This window comes from Ascaphus truei, chromosome 10 (assembly GCF_040206685.1).
Source record: "Ascaphus truei isolate aAscTru1 chromosome 10, aAscTru1.hap1, whole genome shotgun sequence".
Taxonomy (NCBI): Eukaryota; Metazoa; Chordata; class Amphibia; order Anura; family Ascaphidae; genus Ascaphus; species Ascaphus truei.
In genome coordinates this window covers 38,537,055-38,558,332 of record NC_134492.1, presented here as the reverse complement: position 1 = coordinate 38,558,332, position 21,278 = coordinate 38,537,055, and the positions used below count along the sequence as shown (strand labels likewise).

The following is a 21,278-nucleotide window of genomic DNA, read 5'->3' as shown; positions in this document are numbered from 1 at the left end:
GCACTCTCGATGTATAAAAGATTTTTATGGTCCATGAGAATCGTGAACGGCTCTTGACCCCTCCAGAAGATGCCTCCATTCCTGAAGGGCCAACTTGACAGCCAAAAGATCCCTATTGCCCACATCATAGTTCCTCTCAGCTAGAGAAAACTTCTTAGAGAAAAAAACGCAAGGGTGAAGTTAATCCTGGGGAGAAAATCTCAGGGATAGGACTGCACCGGCCCTGCAGTCCAAAGCGTCTACCTCTAGGATGAATGAAAAATTGATGTTCGGGTGTCGGAGGATGGGAGCTGAGACAAATGCTTGTTTCAATGCTTTGAAAGCCATGACTGCCTCAGGTGATCAAGACGAAGGATCAGCTCCTTTTTGGGTAAGAGCCGTGATCGGGGTGATGATGGTGGAAAAGTTACGAATAAATTTCCGGTAATAATTGGAAAGCCCTAGAATCCGCTGAATAGACTTAAGGGAATCGGGTTGCGGCCAATCCACTACGGCTTTGAGTTTCTCTGGGTCCATGGCCAATCCCCTGTTGGAAATAATATACCCGAGAAAGGAGGTGGTAGACTGGTGAAAAAGGCACTTCTCCATCTTGGCAAACAAGTGGTTCTCTCGGAGGCGGGAGAGCAGAAACTTCGTATGGATGATATGATCCTGTAGATTCTTGGAAAAAATAAGAATGTTGTCCAGATAAACAATTACAAAATGGTTAAGAACATCCCGAAAGATGTCATTGATAAAGTCCTGAAAGACCGCCAGGGCATTGCATAAGCCGAAGGGCATCACGAGATATTCGTAGTGGCCGCTACGGGTGTTGAAGGCGCTCTTCCATTCGTCGCCCTCCCGGATGCGAATGAGATTATATGCCCCGCGAAGGTCTAGCTTGGAAAACAGGGTAGCACCTTGAAGTCTGTCGAAGAGTTCAGAGATGAGTGGGAGTGGGTAACGGTTCTTCACCGTAATGTGTTTCAGACCCCGGTAGTCTATACACGGTCTGAGAGTACCGTCTTTTTTCTTAACGAAAAAGAATCCAGCCCCCGCGGGCGAATTGGAATGCCGTATAAAGCCCCGCTTCAAGTTCTCGCGAATGTGTTTGTCCATGGCTTCCGTCTCAGGCAGAGAGAGGGGATAGGATTTGGATTTGGGCAATGTGTATCCAGGTACCAAGTCTATCCAACAATCGTATGATCTGTGAGGGGGTAGTAGCTCGGATTGAGTCTTGCTGAAGACATCCAGAAAATCTGCGTACGGGGCGGGTAACTCTCCCTTAGGGTTGGATGTATTAGCCAGCAGTTGAGGCGGAAGTACAGCTGGTGGAGAAGATTCCTCTGACCTTGACCTCCAGACAATGGGATCTTGGGAAGTCCAATTGATGTGCAGATTGTGCTTCTGCAACCAAGGTAAGCCAAGGGTAACCGGTGTTCCAGGAGCATGGATTACATCAAAGGCCAGAGTCTCCTTGTGGGAATGAGAAGAAAGGGTGAGGGTGCAAGTCTCCAAGGAGATGTATGCCGGGGTGAGCGGACGGCCGTCGATCCCGACCAAGGCAACGGGAGACTTCTAATGAGTGGAATCTGGTTCTGTTCAGAGAAGGTCTGGTCCACGAAATGTCCTCCCGCGCCGAAATCGAGAAGTGCCGCTGTGGAGGTGCGGAATGTAGGACCAGAGAGGGAGACGGGAATGGTCAACTTTTTGGGAAGTTCATTCCTGGAAAGGGGACAAGGAGATTTAGCACCCAGGGAGAGCCCCTTCGTACTCACTGGGCTTGATCGTTTCAAGGACATAGTGGACATTCGTGGACCAGATGTTCGGAAGATCCGCAGTAGTAACAATCCACAGGCTTGGCGAAATTGTCGTATCGGTGCCCAAGGACGCTGGACTCCTAGTTGCATCGGCTCCGTAGCCTCCAGAGCGGGCAGCGGGGAGACGACAGGTCCCGTGGATAAAGAGAACCTGGGAATAGGGGCACGGAAGGGCATAAATAGGGGGTTCTGGCGCTGAGCGTGGCGTACCTGAAGACGCTGATCCACTCGAACGGCTTGGGAGATGAGTTCCTCCAGAATCCTGGCCTGGATTGTGAGGCGAGTTCGTCCTTAACAGAATCCGATAAGCCTCGCCAGAAGACTGAGACTAAGGCTTCCTGGTTCCATCGTGTCTCAGCTGCTATGGTCCTGAACTCCAAGGAGTGCTGGGCCACGGACCGACGTCCTTGTGAAAGCTGAAGCAAAGAGTCAGAGGCAGTTTCTTGGTGTGCAGGAGTATCGAATACCTGTCGAAAGTCTCTTCTAAAGGCCGCGTAATCTCGGGTGATTTCGGGACGTAGTTCCCAAATCGGGGAGGCTCATGCCAGCGCATTTCCTGTGAGTAGGCTGTAAACATATGCCACTTTCTTACGACCAGTGGAATACTGCTGCGGGGCCGTCTCAAACTGGATCTCGCATTGATTGAGAAAACCACGACAGGCGTGTGGATCCTCCGCATACGGCTTAGGTGCCGGAATCTTCGGGCCTGGGGTCGCGGCCGATACCGGTTCTGCCTGCGCCCGCGGTGCGGCCACAGGTGGTGCCTGAAATGACATGTCCTGTACCTGTTGAGTGAGGAGAGCCATCTGATCCGTTAAGGCCTGGATTTGTTGATACATGGCAGTCATCATAGAGGCCGGATCAGTCTAGTCTGCGTCTTGTGGGCTCGACATAATGATACGCCGGTGCTGCCCGCAGACCACACCCGTCCCTTATACTGAGGTGGGGACGTATATGTGCATGCACCCGCAGCAGAAGGAGCGTGTCCGGAGTGTGGTGTTTTGGCGTTGCCAGACCAGGTGGTAATAGCTGAAGCAATACTTGCCGGTACCGGTAAAAGAAGAGAGACGTAGTCGTTGCCGTTAGCCAAGGTCTGGGAGAGGAGAGATGCGTAGGGTCGGGGTACAAGCTGAGGTCGAGGGGGCGTGAGAAGCAGCAAGGTCAAGTGGGAGCCGGGGTCCAGAGCCAGAGAGTAGCCGGGTCGTAACCTGAACAAACGAACACAAAAGAGAGAGCCAGAATAGACACCCGCAAGGAGATACTATGTCGAGCAATGTGAAAGAGGTAAGGCAGGTACTAAATATTGCGGCTGACCAATAGGGAACGGAGGCAGTCCTGGCGGAACATGAGGAGCTGTCCTGGATTGGTTCCTATGATAGGCAGCCAGGTGAGGAGCTTTAGGGTTAAGTAGTAGCCTGTGAGAGAGTTGGAGGCGTGGTTTCACTGCTAGTGCAGTGAATAAATTATCTTCGCCCGGCGCACGCTCTGTAATGTCGGAGAGCGCGCGCCCGGGGCCAGAGGGATCCTTACACTACTCTGGTGGGACTTAACTTGAGCTAACCCCAGAAACACAAATGTATAGATGAACCCAAACCAGTTGGGACCTGCAGTAAAAATACTTCTTAATAACATTTGTATCCCCCCTTTAATTCCTTGTATGTAATAGTATACATATATTAGGGCGAGGGCCTAGAGTCCACCGCCCCATTATAAACTTGCAATGGCTCATGATATCCCAGTTACTAATACCCCAAGAGATCCCTGCAATTGAGGGAGAATATTCCGCCTGCTAAGAAATCGGTCTCGTGTCAGACAACACAGCTGGACACTTCACTCATGAATACTTTATAGGAGGCGAATTCACGTGCAGTGGCCCTCGCAATCAGGAGACCACACATAGGAATTAGAACACTCACAAATATAACAGTACCAATATCGCTGCGCTAATGTCCCAAATTAGTCACATTAACTGTCTTGTTGGCCCATGTGCTAACTAATGGAGCTCATGTGATACAGTGTACTTGCAATAGTTGCAGGTCTGGTATGTAGAAAAAGGCCTCATTAATAGGATACCGTTGAGTTGCTGAAGCGATCTCCAAGATGATTTCTTGCATTAGTACTCACAACCCACACACCAGCTTGCACTGATTCCTTCTCTTTAGTGGTATATCACTCCTAGCTCTTGTCCACCTGCTAGATCTTGGAGCTCTGCAACAACGCTGTATTCTCTGGCGGTATCCTCGGGGCAAGTCCTCTACCCTTTCTCTTTCCTCGTGGGTCTCTCCTTAACTTGCCCCTCCCAGCCTATGTATATCCACACTCCTCTTTCCCTTACATCACAACCCCTCAGCATCCTATGATCTTACTCCTTTCTTCTGCTCACCGACATTGGCCAGGGAGGCTATTAATACACTTGGCACAGTGATTGATAGGGCAGGTTAAGTCCTTCATATCCACCACACACATATTTTATGGGGTGTAGCACAATGATACATTAATAAAATATAGTGAAATTATAACCAACCAAGTGTTACTGAATCACCATCCAGCAGAACACAGCAATATAACGTTTTAGAGTTGAGTGTACTTTAAAATTGAGACATATTTAAATTTATACTTTCAGTTCAATTTCTTTGCCTACTAGAAGTGTGGTTCCATTTATTCACAAGGTACTTTTTTTTTTTTTGCTTTTCCCTTTTCATCACTATATTATACTCCGATAGATTTCTAGTTTGGATAAATATTTCTATATAATCATGCAAACTGCAATTCTCTTAAACGTGTTTATCTACACATGCCTTCGTCAGTTAGGTATAAAACCCAACAGTACAGCTTGTATATTCTGTGATACTTGTTACAGGGAGTTTCTCAAGTTACACTTTACATTTTCATACATACAGAAGCAATCATTGCACATGCGTACAAGCCTAATAGGTACTGCCCCCATTCTCGCGCATGCGCGGTAGCCTTTACGATCTGCTCCGGCAGGATGTGCACAAGGCTAATTCGGGTCTGGCCGGTGGATGCTGAACACCCCTCTCCCCGTGTCCCTGTAACTCCGCCGGGGGCAGGAGAGATGGGGGCTGGCTCCGGCTCAGAGTGCAGAGGGCAGCAGCGGGACACGCACACACACACACACACACAGAATTCACAGATACTATAAATATAAAAGTGCAAATAGCTAAAACACGCGTTCTAAATCCAACTTCTTTGGAGTTTTGGAACTGAAATTGTGTTTTGATTTTTAATTAAAAACATCACCATCATAAATACAATTTCTGTGCCAAAACTGTGACAAAAGACAAATAAGTTTAATTTAAAAAGGCACGTGCTCGGCGCACACACACTTTTTATTCATGTACGGTTACATTTGCCCTTTGTGTAATATTTTTAATTTGTTATATTTTTTATTTTCCATTGCTTGTTTCATTGTTAAATAGCATTATCCAGGGTTATAGTGGCAGAGGCAACTTTGGGCCCATGATCATAATATCCGCATTGCAAAATATACATTGTATTTATGATTTACTGCTCTTTTTTCTTTTTAACCAATGTTTATTCTAGAGACTGATGTTTTAATTCTGATTTGTTTATGCCTGTTCTTATCCAAAAAACAAGATTGATACAGCTTTAGGGATTACCTTGAAGCTATGCAATTATTTATGTATTATTTACACATGCCTATCTCCACTAAAGTGTTATAATAACTGAAGTAAGAGCAATCATTTCTTAGTGTGGTAAATAAAAGAAATGTGTGCAATGAAATAGACCAGTTAGAGCTGACCATTGCTGGAGAGACCTGAAAATCATTACACACTAATCTAAAGCAAATAGGTTAGTAATAACAATTTTAGTGCTTAAAATGTAGAAGGCCGCGGTCAGGGTGTGGAGAGGTGCGTCGCGTTTAAATACGTTTACATGATGCACGCTTCCAAAGTGTTGTTGCGCGCTCGCGCCCCGACACTGTGCTTGAGGAGACAGAGAAATTTGTTTTTACGAGCACTACCGTGCTTCATGTGACCAGGTACGAGCCAATGAGAGCATAGAAGTGAAAACAACCAATCAGATGGAGCCGAGAATGTGACGTCACGCCCCCCTCCAGTCTGACACGCCCCCTCCCGTCTGTGGCACGCCCTCCCCACCCCCGCTGCGCGATCATGCAGTGAGCAGAACACCCAATCGCTCCTGCTCGGCAGACCACGACGTCACACCTCCTGAGCGTGCGTCTCTACACCCTTGCTGCATTCTAAGGCCGAGTCCACGGTCCCTGCTGGCGTGCTGAGGCGCGCTGAGGCGCAGGGAAAGCGGGTGCTTTCCCTGGCCTTGCGGTTGCTTACCGCAAGCGCTCTCAGCAGCCGTCAGGGGGCGGTCCGGGGGCGGTCCGGGGGCGGTCCGGGGGCGGTCCGGGGGCGGGCGCGTCACTGGCCGGGGGCGGGCCAGTGACATCACGGAGCTGGTTCGCCCTCATTGGGCGAACCGCTCACGTGACCGGCCTGTCTCGCCGGCAAGCGGGGGAATTTTAAATTCCCCCAAGACCTGCGCTTCCGCAAGCGCGCGTAAGCGCAGGTGAGCCCCTACTAAAGCCGCTCTAATTGCGGCTGTAGGGGCTCAGTGCTGAGCGGGAGCGCGCCTCAGCGCGCTTCCGCCAGCAAGCAAGTAACATGGCCGAGGCCTAAGGCTGTGTCCATACTGCCGAAGACCGTGCGGAGGCGTGCCTGCGCGTAACATCACCCGCATTTAGCTGGACCGTTTTCTGGACAAGGTAAAACGTGGGGGGTGTGTTTATGCGCGTCCCTGTGACGTCACGGAGCTGGTTTGCCCTCATTGGGCGAACCGCTCGCGTGACCTGGCTGTCGTGGCGAGGAATCAGATTGAACTGATTCCTCGCGCACAGCGTGCCCCCTCCTGCTGTGCAACGCGCGATCTATGGGCGCGATCATTGCCTTAAGATCGCGCCGCGCGCACACGCCTCCGTGCAGTCTTCGGCATCATGGGAGTCGCCTTAGGCATAATGTCACCATCACTAAAAATAAAATATTAAAGAAAATCTTGCATTCAAATTGAGAAGTAGCCTTAGGCTTAGTAACATTTATTTGCCGACAAACATTTGTATTTAAATGTATTTGGTACTGAACATGGCAAAAATAAACAGTCTATCCAAATTCTAGATTGTAAGCTGCTGAAGGCACGGACTCCTCTGTCCGATTATCTCAGTTTCTCTTAACATACAACAAATAAAAATACCACGTATAAGCACATTTACAGGTCTCAGAGAGTTTCAGAAACCTGCCTTTCCCCATAAACTCTCAGCACACAATTAGGCTAAGGCCCCGGTATCTCCGCTGTAACGCGCGCCCGCGATATTGGCGGCGCGTTCAGCCGATTCCCCGGTCTGAAGCTCACTGCAGGAAGAGAGACCGGGGGGGGCGTGGCAGGGGAGTGACGGGGGCGCGGCCATGACGTCACCCGGCAGGTTCGCCCTCATTGGCTGAACCGCCGGGGGGCGTGCCTAATCGCTCGACGCGAGTCCTGCTCTCAATTCTATTGAGAGCAGGAGCAGCTCTCGCCCGAGCGCTGCGGCCCCCCCTCGCAGCGGGCTCGGCCCATTGAGGGGAGGGCTCTCGGCGGACGCTGTAGTAGGCAGCGGGGGCAAGGCCTTTGGGTTGCCAGGTGGCATCTCCAAAAATACTGGACTCAAATGGTGAAAGGTGCGTCAGGTCACTATGTCCAGGGAGGAAAATACTGGATACATACATGTCCAGTATTACAGTACCTCTCATTTTTTACTGGACAGAGTATCCAAATACAGGACAGTCCAGTTCAATATCGGACACCTGGCAACCCTACACACAATGCTTCCCCTGCAGCCATGGATTCTGGGTAATGATATGCAATGAGCACTCTGTGACTTTTTGTTTCTTATTCATTTTAACATGGTATATTCCTGCAAGCTTATGCCTGCTATTTAACACAGCTTTTACGGCAAAGCCTGGCTTAAAGAAGTGCATGGACAGCAAACCTACTTACAGCAAGCAATGTTATTGCCCTCCCTCCCACATTGTACTGCTCTCAGGAATATGTTGATGCCATACAAATAAAAAATAACAGAAGTAATAAAGTAAATTACAATACATAAAACCTCAAGAAGCAGCAACATGGCAGAAGAGACAATTGCAGGAAAGGCTACACGGTGTGCACCTTATGACACACACACACACACACACACACACACTCACTCACACACACACACTCTGCAGGCCTCTCTCCTGCAGTACAGCTGTGAGCCGTTATTTCTTAAAACCCCTTTTCTGCCAACTTTAATTTGCACAATGCAACTACATTTGCTTATTAGACAGCTGCTGTGGCTATGTAGATCTTATGACACTTCTCCATATAGCTCAAATCCCCTAAACTTCAAGTCGAGGAGAAAATATGTGCTCTGGTCACTGAACAGCAAGTATGCATTGAATAAAGCACTTTACCGCTTGGACAAATAAAATTGATAAATACAGTATTTAGAAGAAGCCAAATTTGCAACTGTACGCTACTGTGTAAACACACTCAGTAATTCACTCGATGACTGATAGAGAGAAAGGGAACTTAAAATGAAAGAGGAGAGAGACAGAATTAACAGAGACAAAGAAAGAGAGACTAGAAGGTACAGAGAACAGCAAAGAGATAGAGATTTTGCCTATCATCTAGAACAAAGAGAGATAGAACAGAGAGAAAAAGATCAAAAAGATAAGGAATATCAAAAAGAGAAAGAGGCAAAAAGGGAAAAAGAAATGAAAAGAGAAAGGGAAGAAAGGAAAAGAGAAAGAGATAGATACCATACAGATAGACAACAAAAAACAAGTAGATCAAGATCACCTATTGGAGCTACTGGATCAAACACTTTTTTAGATATGGACAAAACTTTAAGCGTTTGGGAGATACCCAACACATATACCCCTCCGAAAGAAAGGAGGGACCCAAAGCCATACCAAAAAAGAGACAACATCAGAGAGGGAAACGAGGAAAAAGAAGGAAAAGGGAAAGATTGAATAAGGAAGAAAACACAGACACAAAAAGTATTTTCAACCTAAGTAAATTAGAACTAACAGTACCACAACAAAAATTAATTTCAAAGGGACTCTCATTTGCGCCCACTATAGGACCTAATAACTTTAGCCTATTTTTAGATGCTAACCGTTACCTTCGTAAACTAACGGTCAAAAGATTTTTCCAAAGTAAAAATGTAGAGTCCAGACTTCATATGGAGAAACCAAAAAGTGATTTAATGGAGAGTAAATTTAAACATACAGCATTAAAGCAGAAGTCTTTATTTTATCCAACATATTACAAAGGAAAACACCTGGAGGTGTTCTATGACTTGATTGTAAAAGATTTTGAGATTCTAAGCAAAAATACTAAATCTTCAATTAGAAACAACCTGACGCTAGAGGAAAGAAAAGCATTAGAAGAAATTACTAAAAATGAGAATATTGTAATTAAACAGGCCGATAAAGGCGGAGGAGCCATCTCATCAAGCTGCAGCTGCTTTAACAGAGAAGACTCAAGATTTCAGCCGTTTTGAAATCACCCGCGATTCCTCTCCCAGCGCGCCACAGCCTATCTCCTTTGGACACGACCAGCCGTTCAGAGGGACGTGACGTCACACGCCATTGCCGGCAGCAGGACTGGGGTTAGAGGAGGACGGGGAGAAACGACAGCGGGCGCACACAGCGCTAAAGATACCCTTATGTGCATTATATACATGTACAGAGTGTGAGTACATGTCTTTTAACTTGCTATTCATAAAATCCTGTTTTACAATCTACACCATCGGTCTGTTTCTCTGCTCTTTGTTCACATAAACCTAATGGGGATTTGAATCTTACCAACCCTGAGCTTATCCATATGTGTCAAGACCAAGTGGGGATATAAGTACACCTTAAAGAAACCTCATCATTTCTCCACTACCTGACAGAGTCAGACAAATGCGAATTTTCTTCTATGTTGCTGTAAGTAGGTTTTCCCCAAGAGCCAAGATTCTTGAATAAGCCAAAAAATAATCACAATACTGCACAATTATTGCTTTATATGTTTTTTATTTACATGTTGTATTCCTGACGGGGTCGCTCACTTTCCACAAACAACTACGACTGTACCTGTGGGAAATCAAAGCATATTTCCCTGGAAGGTTTGAGAAGTATCCTGTTGGGTAACATTATTCACTTTTTATTATATTTATTGTTTGAATTTGATCACAACACTGTGTATTTACTAGGGAACTGTGGCGCCTAGGCAAGTCATTTAAGTACACACACACACACACACACACACACACACTCACTCACACACACACACTCTGCAGGCCTCTCTCCTGCAGTACAGCTGTGAGCCGTTATTTCTTAAAACCCCTTTTCTGCCAACTTTAATTTGCACAATGCAACTACATTTGCTTATTAGACAGCTGCTGTGGCTATGTAGATCTTATGACACTTCTCCATATAGCTCAAATCCCCTAAACTTCAAGTCGAGGAGAAAATATGTGCTCTGGTCACTGAACAGCAAGTATGCATTGAATAAAGCACTTTACCGCTTGGACAAATAAAATTGATAAATACAGTATTTAGAAGAAGCCAAATTTGCAACTGTACGCTACTGTGTAAACACACTCAGTAATTCACTCGATGACTGATATTTTCTATTTCGCAGTTTCAATGAGACAAGGTGTTGTAAGTAAAGCACATATGAATGTGAAAAGAAACGTTAGCATTGTTGATGCTGTACTGTAAAGAAAAAAAGTGTAAATAATTTTTTTAGCTAAATTCAACACAGAAAATGCTTTTAACACAGGTTCAAAATATCACTTAAAAACATTTTAGTTCTGAAAAGGTAAATAAAAATGTACAGTGCATTCCAGCAGTGAAAGAGTTAATGTATTCAACAGCTGCACAAGGATCTCTTGGGGCCAGCTGCTTGAGCTATCAGAGGGAACTAAACGAACATCAGGACACCTTTCATAATTCTGAGGCTATGTACTTCAGTTTGATTATAACTAATTTTCCTAACATGGAAGTGATCATGAATTCAGCACGTGAGAAAATGATGGACTCTCAAAAGGTTGTACAGAGAATGCCAAAGTAAATAACCCAAAGATTATACAAAATCCTGCAGTCGTTTTAACTATAAAGACAGAAAGATTAGGGGAAGTAATTCTATAAGCGCCCGTTCAGACAGTTTTAGCTCAAAAATCCGCCCTTACAGTCGATAATATATACGAAAGGGCAATCCAACGCACCCATGATATCGGTTTAATATGTTATAAGGCTATGTTGTTTGTCAATTTTGTCTATCCATTAAAATGGATTGGAATTATTGTCTGAAATTAGCCTGAATTATTGCGCCGGCGTATACCGATCCATTGAAGCCCCAAGTATAGAAGCCAGAATACACCTGCAACACTTATGGCATGAGGGCTGACAAATAACTATTTTTAGAATAGCATTGCTCTTTAAAATCGCATTCCTCTCCACACCGTTTTTATTTTATTTTCAAAATGTAAAGTGTGGGTTATCCAGAGCTAAACTGCACCATTCTGAGCTCCAAGAACCCAACAGTGCCAAAGATATCAGTCACATTATTTGCTTGTAAACATATATTAAAAGTTCTAAAAACACAAAATTGGTGACCCGCACGCTCATGAAAAACACTTGAGACAATGTGAAGTTAAATAAATAGGAATTACGTATTAATTCCTAGTATGCACAAAAACAGCAACATGAAGCAAAAATCAGACAACAGCACTACAACAAAGACTGCAGGAGCTAAAAAAAAAAATGCAAGAACAAAAGATACTTATCTATGAGCTCCACAGTGCATAAATAAAAAAATAAAAAAATACAAACTGGTAATGGAGCGTGTACACAGAGGGGGGCAAACAACAATGCAAATACAAAAGGTTAAACCACTAAAAATACGAAAGGGAGGAGCTTAGAGCGGTCTCATCTGTGTTGTACTGACCTGAAGTTGGCACCTTTGAACCTTTATCTATTTGCACCATTGTATCTGTATACTAACCTGATTTTAGATTCCCTACCTACCCCCACCCTCCCCCCCTTCATTTTTTTCTTGTTTCTGTATACCCTCACCTCCTCCTCCCCCAACACAATTGTTTTATTTTTTCTATATGTAAACTCCTCTCTGTATGTTGACAGATTATTTTATAAAACCAATAAACTATGAGTATTAAAAAATAAATAAATAAAAAAAGGAATACGAAAGGGAAAAAGCCACTGACAAAAAAGCGGGGGGGGGAGGCAAATTACAAAAAATTTAAAAATGACATGGGGGGTTCCCCAAAAACATTGCCCCATCTTCAGGCCCGTTCCTACAGGTTCTAAGCTACTGTTTCCCTCAGGGAGCAACCTCAAGGTGTTACCAGCTTCTCAGACCAGCATACAGGCATACCCCACATTAGCGTACGCAATGGGACCGGAGCATGTATGTAAAGCGAAAATGTACTTAAAGTGAAGCACTACCTTTTTCCCACTTATCGATGCATGTACTGTACTGCAAACGTCATATACATGCATAACTGATGGAAATAAGGCATTTGTAACAGGCTCTATAGTCTCCCCGCTTGCGCACAGCATCGGTACAGGTAGGGAGCCGATATTGCTGTTCAGGATGTGCTGACTGGCGCATGCGTGAGCTGCCGTTTGCCTATTGAGCGAGATGTACTTACTCGCGAGTGTACTTAAAGTGAGTGTACTTAAACCGGGGTATGCCTGTATACAATTAGACGACAGGAATACTCGGGCACAGTAGCAAAAAAAAAAAAAGCAGCCAGATATCGGTAATATCCATCGCAATATAGCGTAGAAGTGCAGATGACTTCTATTTATGTATGTACTGTGGGGCCCATAAATATCTTTTCTTTTTTTGCATTTATTAAAACAAAATTTGCGCCTGCAGCATTTATTGTAGTATTGTCTGGTTTTGCTTGCCCGTTGTTGTGTTTTTGTGCAATCTAGGAGTTAATACACATTCCTATCTGTTCAACTTCATATGATCTCTTGTTGGGTGTGGGCCACCAATTTTATGTTTTATATGTATTTTTAGGCTATTAGGTTGCCTTGCACCTTTCCACATTGATGTATTAATGCATTGGAGTGCCGATTCAAATTGTTTTGTTTATATTATAAGTTAAGATGAGACCTGGGTAACCCAGGAGAAAGCGATTTGCCAAAAGGAGAAAATTTGGCACATTAAAAAATAAATTAAAAAAAAGGTGAATATTTCAAGAATAGAGGGGGGTTTCAGAGCTAAAATAAACATGTTTCAGCTTCTGAAACTCTTAAAGAAGAAGGGGGTGGAAGAGTAGGAGTGACTGTATCTTCAATGCAGAAATTCATATTCTGAATCCCCCTTATGAAGATGAACAAGAAGCAATACTGAGTATGACTAAACATTTCCAACCGTCTGCAGCCTTTCCTACTAACAGACATGAAACACTGCCAATAATTATAGTTCACTTACTTAACCACCATCACATTTTTCAGCCCAATGCTAAAAACCACTAGAGAAAACATTACTGGGGACTGCCCCAGTGATTTCCTATGCACTAAAGCAGTGGGGCTCAATTCCAGACCTCAAGCCACCCGAACAGGTCAGGTTTTCAGGATATCCCAGCTTCAGCATAGGTGACTCAGTAACTACTTCAGCACAGATTGCTCAAAGGCTCAGTCTTCAACTGAACCTCTGATTGAGCCACCAGTGTTGAAGATGGGATATCCTGAAAACCTGATATTTTGGGGGGGGGGGCGGGGAGCCCGAGAACCCCTGTGCGTAAGAACCACAGAAAACAAGTGCAGTAAACCAGTGTAAAAAAGAGCTTTACGTTATAACTTTACTAAAGGGAACTAAATGAAAGGTGCTGGAATCGTATTGGTCTGCTGTGTGTAATGGTGCAATGTGCTCATTTTCATAGGGAAGATATTATTTTTATATCTCTGACACAAAATTGCATGTATAGAAAAATAGCTATTTTGCAGTATAGTAATTTGCCTTATACAATAAATGTTAATACTCCATGCCAGGATAGTTGCAGAAATTAGTACTATTTTCACATTTCATTAATGTCCACATCATTTGTGAAAAACCACAGCCATAATTACCAGGAACATCAGGCCATATTTACTACGTGGCGCTAACTAGTGAGGTGGGCCATTCAAGTGAATTGGCCACTAGGTACCCCACAGCTTAGCATAATGAGCAACCTTCTGGCTTAGTCTAATTTAGCAAATATTTCCCTTATTATTGATAATGTAAACGTTATAGGTACTACTTTATGTATAAATATTAAAAAAGGAGTTTCGCATTAAAAAAAAATAATCGATGCCAAAAGTAATTTTAATCTGCATCTCAGCGTCAGTATTTTATTCCCTTCAGTGCCGGAGGGGCCAGCAATGCATTGCAAGTACATTTTTGAGTTACTATACACATATTGTAATAGGGTGTATCAACCTCTTCAACTCAGGCCACTTCTGATGCGTGTCGTCAAGTCACAAACTTTGCGAGTCTGATAAATAAAAACCTCCTTTTGTTTTTCTACTTTAAACCTGAAGACACAGAAAACTAGCTCACATACTCGACACTAAAAAAAGAAATACAGCAATGTTTCTGACATAAAAACTGGCAGTTGCAGGAGAAGCATAGTAAAGCATTGAGTTTCCATGCAGTGGATTTAATTGTAGTCACAGGGGCTGATGCTGGGGAATTCTAGCTGCCCACTCCTTAACATGACAAGCCTGGAAATGTTTGCAGAAGGATCAAAGTTCTTACCACAAACTAAAGAGTGGTTCAACTTTATCAACTCTATTGAAATTCAAAAGGATTGTGGTGTGTTATTTACAGCTGGGGGGCGGGAGATTTTGCTGGGAGGGCGCGGGCCGTGGCAGAGACCACGCTTCCCCGCGGCATTTAAATTAAATGCCGGGGGATCGCGTGAGGCCCCTGCAACACTTTACTTGGTGACGCGTCGCCATGGGTCATTTGACGCAGCTCCAAGGTAGGGGGGCACAGGTGACGCAGCAGGGAAGACAGGGGAGCACAAAAAGTTTGCACTCCCCTGATTTACAGTACAAGACTACAAGGCAAAGCAATTCTGACCTAAAAAGGTTTACTGCATATGAATAAAGGGAAAAAAAGGGGGAAACCCCCAAGTTGATGCTGCAAATACTGCAAAGTCTATATTATAAACTGTAATAAGATGCCATAGCAAACCGGTATGCATGAAAAAATAAGGCAATGAGTGTCCCGTGGGTAATGCCGATGGTGTGTGTGAGCCTAAGCGACCCCCACCTCACCTGTGCTGAACCGGTATGTTCTCCAGCCGATCCGATGGTACACACCCCCGAAGCAGACGGGGTAAAACCCTCCTCACTCGGACATGCGGTAACGGCTACCCGGTATAGAAGGACAAGCTGATGGTAGTAGAGACCTGCAGGCAGAGCCTCCCGCCGCCTTACCGGGTGCCAGGTGATTCTCCCGCAATGTATCGGTCCGACGCTGTCATGGGGGTGGTGGCTGATGGGAAGACGGAGGACGATCCACTCTGCCGCAATGTTCGTCTCCGTCAGCTGTGTTCTGTTCCCGGTGCACAGGTAAGGAACTGGAGTGCCGGCCACACACTGGCTGAAAACCCGATCCACTCAGCAGCTAGTAGAGAAAATCCTCCAGGTGGAACAGCTGTTCAGCAATGATATGTACCGGGGCGTGCTGCTATACCAATGATTGATAAAGGTAAGAAAAAAGGGGAGAAGGTAGAGCACTGCCAAAAAAGAAAGCAAAAAGGGCTGGGGCAAAAAATGACAATTACTTATTAGGCATATGTGCCAAAAAAAGACAAACACACGAATTTAAAACTCTGACGCGTTTCCCGCCGTGGAGGCGCTTTATCATCGTGTGTTTGTCTTTTTTTTGGCACATATGCCTAATAAATAATTGTCATTTTTTGCCCCAGCCCTTTTTGCTTTCTTTTTTGGCAGTGCTCTACCTTCTCCCTTTTTTTCCTGCATATGAATAATTTGCTATTTACCCCCAGTGCCAGCAGTTTTTAGCAAATCTTAAATGAGAAAAGTTAATTATGAAAGCAAACAAATAATAAAGTGTGTGTGTTTACGATGTGCTTCGTTAAAATAATTGAACCATATCATCACTGTGATTGGCTTTTGTGTGTGTAGACATTTTTGTGGTTTTGTTTTCACATTTCCTGTTGCAAATACGCTATTTACTTGACAATGCAAACTTCCAATATGGTTCCATTAAGTAGCAATCCAGCTCAATAAATAAAATAATTATATATACTGTATATATATCTATATCATTCTTACCTGAAACCGCTATTCATCTGTAGTCCCCTGACCTCCAGCTGCCCCCCGAGCTCTGGAAATATTTGCTGTTTTTTTTGTGTCAGTTTTGACAAATATGGTCGTTGGGCCACAAATAGAAATTTGCAAAGTAATTTCCCGATGACAATGCAATTTTTTAATGGCCGATGGAAGCAAGCTCAGATCCACAGCCCAGTGGACAAAACAGTGGCAATTGGGAATTAGGTGGTCATGGATGTCTGGGCACCACTGATCAACTCTGCAGGACCATCCAAAGTACAAGGCATTTTATCTATATATATATATTTTTTTTTTTTAAAGCAGCAGGGTTGCAGCTTTAACGCAAGATGATAATCTATTATATACCTGATGGTAATCCAACTCCCATAAAGTTACAAGTCAAAAATACTTATTGTTTTGCACCAGTGTTTTCCTTTTTCTAAAATAGGCCCTGACCTTGAGGATCAGAATTACTCTGAAATCCATCTTTGGAAATTAAGTATGAATCTATATCTATTCTTGTTAAAGTATTGAACAAGAAAACAAAAAAAAGGAATACCAACACACATATAGACAAAGGCGAGCAAAAGAAGTAGGCACTCCAATAAACTATACAGCATTTATGGGCAAGTGGGCGCTTCAAAGTAAGAATATGCATATTAACATTACCCAAACCAAGGTCCGGTGTAAATAAAGAAACGGCACATTGCAGAGTATGTATACAAAAAAAGTGTATTACACAAAAGAAAATAACAGTAAAAATAAACGTTTCGGTCCCCCAAAATGGGACATTCCTCACACCACCCTGAGGAAGGAAGGTCCCATTTTGGAGGACCGAAAAGTTGGTTTTTGCTGTCATTTTCTCTTGCCCAATATACTTTTTTTTTCAGAATAGGACGTTTGGCCGCGACATGTATGGCAGCGGAGCACCCAGCAGCGGTTTGGTCTGGCCAAAACATCCTAGACCGCTGTTTTGTATACATACGCCGTAATGTGCTGTTTCTTTATTTACACCGGACCTTGGTTTAAGCAAGTTATACATTTATTCCATTCAAAACAGAAAAGCTACAAAATGGGCGACGTCTCGTACCTACATGGTCCTTTGTTAAGCTTGATAAAAGGACCATGTAGATACGAAACGTTGCCCATTTTTAGCTTTTCTGTTTTGGATGGAATAAATGTATAACTTTTTTATTGAAAACTGAGTGTGTGCTGTGGACTTTCTGATTTGGTATACCATTCTGGGCTGGAATGGTGATCCACAATAAGCCAAGTCAACTGTGCATTCTTTCTGTACCTGTGTTTTACCATTTGTGCGACCCAGACCATTCTTTTTGTATGTATAGACAGTGTATGTATAGACAGTGTATGTATAGACAGTGTGTGTGTGTGTGTGTGTGTGTGTGTGTGTGTGTGTGTGTGTGTGTGTGTGTATATATATATATATATTTATATAAAAAACTTCACCCAAACCAAATTGGAAAAACAAGTTCTCCAATGATGGTAGTCAAAAAGATTGTATTAGAACAACCATCAACATATAATGTTTCAGTCCCACTGTGGGATCTTCCTCAGGGTGGTGGAAGGTACCACAGTGAACCGAAATGTTGGATGTTTATAGTTGTTCTAATACAATCTTTTTAACCACCATCCCTGCGGTACTGAGTCTTCTTTTTCCAATTTGTTTGGGTGAAGGATTTTTATATTTTATTGTTATGATTTGTACACTTGCTTTTTTATGATAGTTGTTATGCCGAGGTGTGCCTACTATCCATTATATTAAACCCTAAAACTAATGCTACCCTTAAATTAACACCCTACCCTAACCACTAAAACTAAAATTAACACCCTACCCTAAAACTTACCTTATTGTAGAAGCGGCCTGCAGCGTAGGTTCCATCAACGGATCTGCTGCGACAGAGAGTCCATCTGAAGCCAAACGCCGGCGGTCATTTGGTAACGGCTAAATGGCCATGACTAAATGTCCCATTCCATAAGCATGTCATGCTCCTATTTTTTCAATGTTTTTCTAGTTAAAAATTTATTTTGTCTCTAGAGTCTGATACCATGGTAACCTTTACACTATAATGGGCTCTAGGGAAAGCTTATTTCAACGTGCTAAACACTTAATATTTCAAACACTAAGATCTCCTGAAATAAGCATCAGATTTTTTAACTAAAAAACAACTATTGAAAGGGCAATTAATGGTCGCTTAAAGTAGAAAAAAAATAAAAGAAATTAGACATTCCTGATACAAGATGAAAGGCGTAGACCAGAGTTAAAAGGAAATACCATCCTGCATAACACAACACAAAAGCATGTTTCTTTCCATCACAAAGTCAGCTTCCAAATCTGAACTTGTGACGCAGGTCTGCACAGTCTGCCAGCTGTCAGGCTGCAATAGCAGGAAGTGCAGAAAACAACTGGAGCTGCTGGATTCAAGTCACAGACATGCACTCATATGTAACTGCAAGACCTGGAGCAAATACCTCTCTGTCAAATGGAAACCAGTGGGCCACGTACGATTCACCCCTTTCACATGGATTAACCAGGATCCTATAGTGTCATATTTCTGACGCAGAAGAATCAGGGAGACACAATTCTTATACCTTAGAGAAAAAGTAACTAGAAATAATAATTCTATTTGCACTGCTAGAGCGTATTAGCATGACACAGACCTCTAGTACAATGAAGAGGCAAACAAATAGCAACTTATCTGATAAGCTCTGAAGCATTCGGCTGAAAACTCCCATTGACTTTTGGCCGATCGCACCTTCAGACGTTATTGAATAAGTCCCTTAAAGCACAACAACCTGGTACGCAAACCTCTAGTAAGAATAGGTTCACAACAACCATTATATGCCACCAACACATTTAACTGAATAAACAGGAGCACAGTCTCCTTTGTCATAAAACAACCAATGAATCATAACTGTCACCTAACAGTCTAGTGCACATTCCTCTCGCCACTTCAATAATAATATTTGCTTCGTGTATATAGTGCTGAAAGTGTAAGCAGTAAAGTACATGGAATTTTTGCAGACAATACAATGGGGAGCCAAACCTTCACCCTTTAGACTGAAAGTTTGAGTCACATAATAACAGACCACAATCAAGAAATCGTCTTTTTCTATTTACTGATTGTGTCTTGTACACAATTTGCGGTATTTAAAGAATAGATACGGACATCAATTTTATTGCTTAATATGCAAACTTCAAGGACAACTCAGACGCATGCCCGTCAAGAGACTCACATATAATTTTTTTTTAAATCACCCCGCCACCTCCATAAGGCTGCGTCCCCGCTAGCGCTGAGTGCAGTGAGCGGGCGGCGCTTGCCGCTGTTACTTACATATATAGATATATGTAAGTCCCTGCACACACGCTCGGCGCTTATGTAAATAACAAAAATCTAACTTTCCAGCACTCTCAATGCCCCCAGCCCCCGCGCGTAAATGACAGGACATACGGCGCTCATACTTGGAGCGCTCTCCAAGCATGAGCGCGCTCAGCGCCAGTGGGGACTCAGCCTAAGAAATAATTGTGGCCATAAAAGTGGTCAAAAGTCTACTAATTAGCAATCTGATCAAATGAATCAGCACATAAAAAATGTATTTAGTAAAAACATGCACGGACATAGAACATTGTATGTTAAATATCAGCAAGGGAAGTGCACAGAAAGTTTCAGGATATGACAGGAAATCAAAACACCCTCAAACCAATTGCATCACCCTGCATCTAATTCATTTTCCCCCCGTAATTCTACATAATAAGAAGTCTTTCACAAAAACTATTTCGGCAGTAAGACAGCATAAACCATCACATCCTGTGATCTATTTCACTGTATAACCCTGTTTAAAGTAACCATGTCTTTTTTTATAACGCTGTGCCCAGGGCATACTTGAAAACGAGAGGTAACTCTCAATGTATTACTTCCTGGTAAAACATTTTATAAATAAACATCCTGCGGCCCCCCCTTTTTAAATTGTCTTGAAAATAAAGTATTGGCAAATATTTCTGCTGTGGGCATATAAACAACACAAAGGGGGTGGGAGGTGTTTGCTGAGAGCAGAAAAGGGGGATTAACCAAGGCAGCCTGCGAGGACTGCAGCGTGAGGTTAGTGAGGGAGAGCTGCACCACAGCCACCAATCCACGGAGCGGACCGAGAGGAGAACCTGGCGCAGGCAGCGGACCAGAGAGAGAACCACACACACACACACAATCACAAGAGCCTCCGCAGGGACTGCGGCTGTCCCCACCGACCCTCCCGGTGTGTACAAGACAGCAACCCATTTCAACAATCTCTTACCGGGGAGACAGCGGACGCCTTCCCAAGTCGGCCGGTGGGAACCGCTGTCCCACTTCACACAGCCCGCGGTGGTTCAAGCTCGGTATCCATCCAGTAATAGTCTCTCTCCCGCCCCACTCCCCGGTGCAGTGACGTCACGGGAGCTCGGGGACGTACCGTCCGGTTCACTTTCTCGCGCGCACGCGCGCCTTCAGATTACTCCCCCCCCCAGTCTCTCACACCAACCTTTCTGTCTGAATGTGCACGAGGACAAGGGCTCGCGCACACAACAGCTGGCCTCGCGCACACAACAGCTGGGCTCGAGACAACTGTCCGACGTCAGCATAGCATAGGACGCGGGGCCAAGCCATTGGCACAATCTGCCCGCCAGGGCGCGCGCCTGTCTGTGTGCTGCTATCTGCTAGTCAGAGATCAGTGAGCTCAGACGGTGACTTCACCTCCCACATTTGCCTGTCACACTCGCATTCCCGTTTACAAGCAAACTAAATATTGCCGAAAATACTATTTTCCAAAAGCTGTTGTCCCTCCAAGTATCGAAATCAGTAAGATGTTGGCAGTTCTTCTGAACAAAAATGTGGAAAAGTCCTGATTTTTGTATTTGTTATCATAATTTGTGACTCTATTGAAGTCTTCAAATGCTAAAAATCAGTGAGAGTTACTAAAAATCAGCACCGAAAAAACTCACATAACATCAGTGGAAGTTAGAAAGTGTTTCTTAGGCTGCGCTTATAGTGCCGGCGACGCAACGTCGCGCCAAAACAAATACATTGGATCCGTCGCCTTCGCTTAT

The 21,278-nt window shown here is 44.0% G+C and overlaps 1 protein-coding gene across 8 annotated transcripts in view; it reads right to left on the bottom strand.

Moving 5' to 3' along the window:
• RABGAP1L (RAB GTPase activating protein 1 like) overlaps positions 1-20,822 on the bottom strand; it is a 318,905-nt gene extending 298,083 nt beyond the window's left edge. For 5 of the 8 annotated variants that reach the window (XM_075616670.1, XM_075616669.1, XM_075616674.1 and 2 more), the window contains exon 1: positions 20,489-20,707. The gene's annotated coding sequence lies outside the window, so the exon portion shown is untranslated. The other 3 variants (XM_075616671.1, XM_075616673.1, XM_075616672.1) reach the window with 3 other exon arrangements.
• Positions 20,823-21,278: the final 456 nt, after the last annotated feature.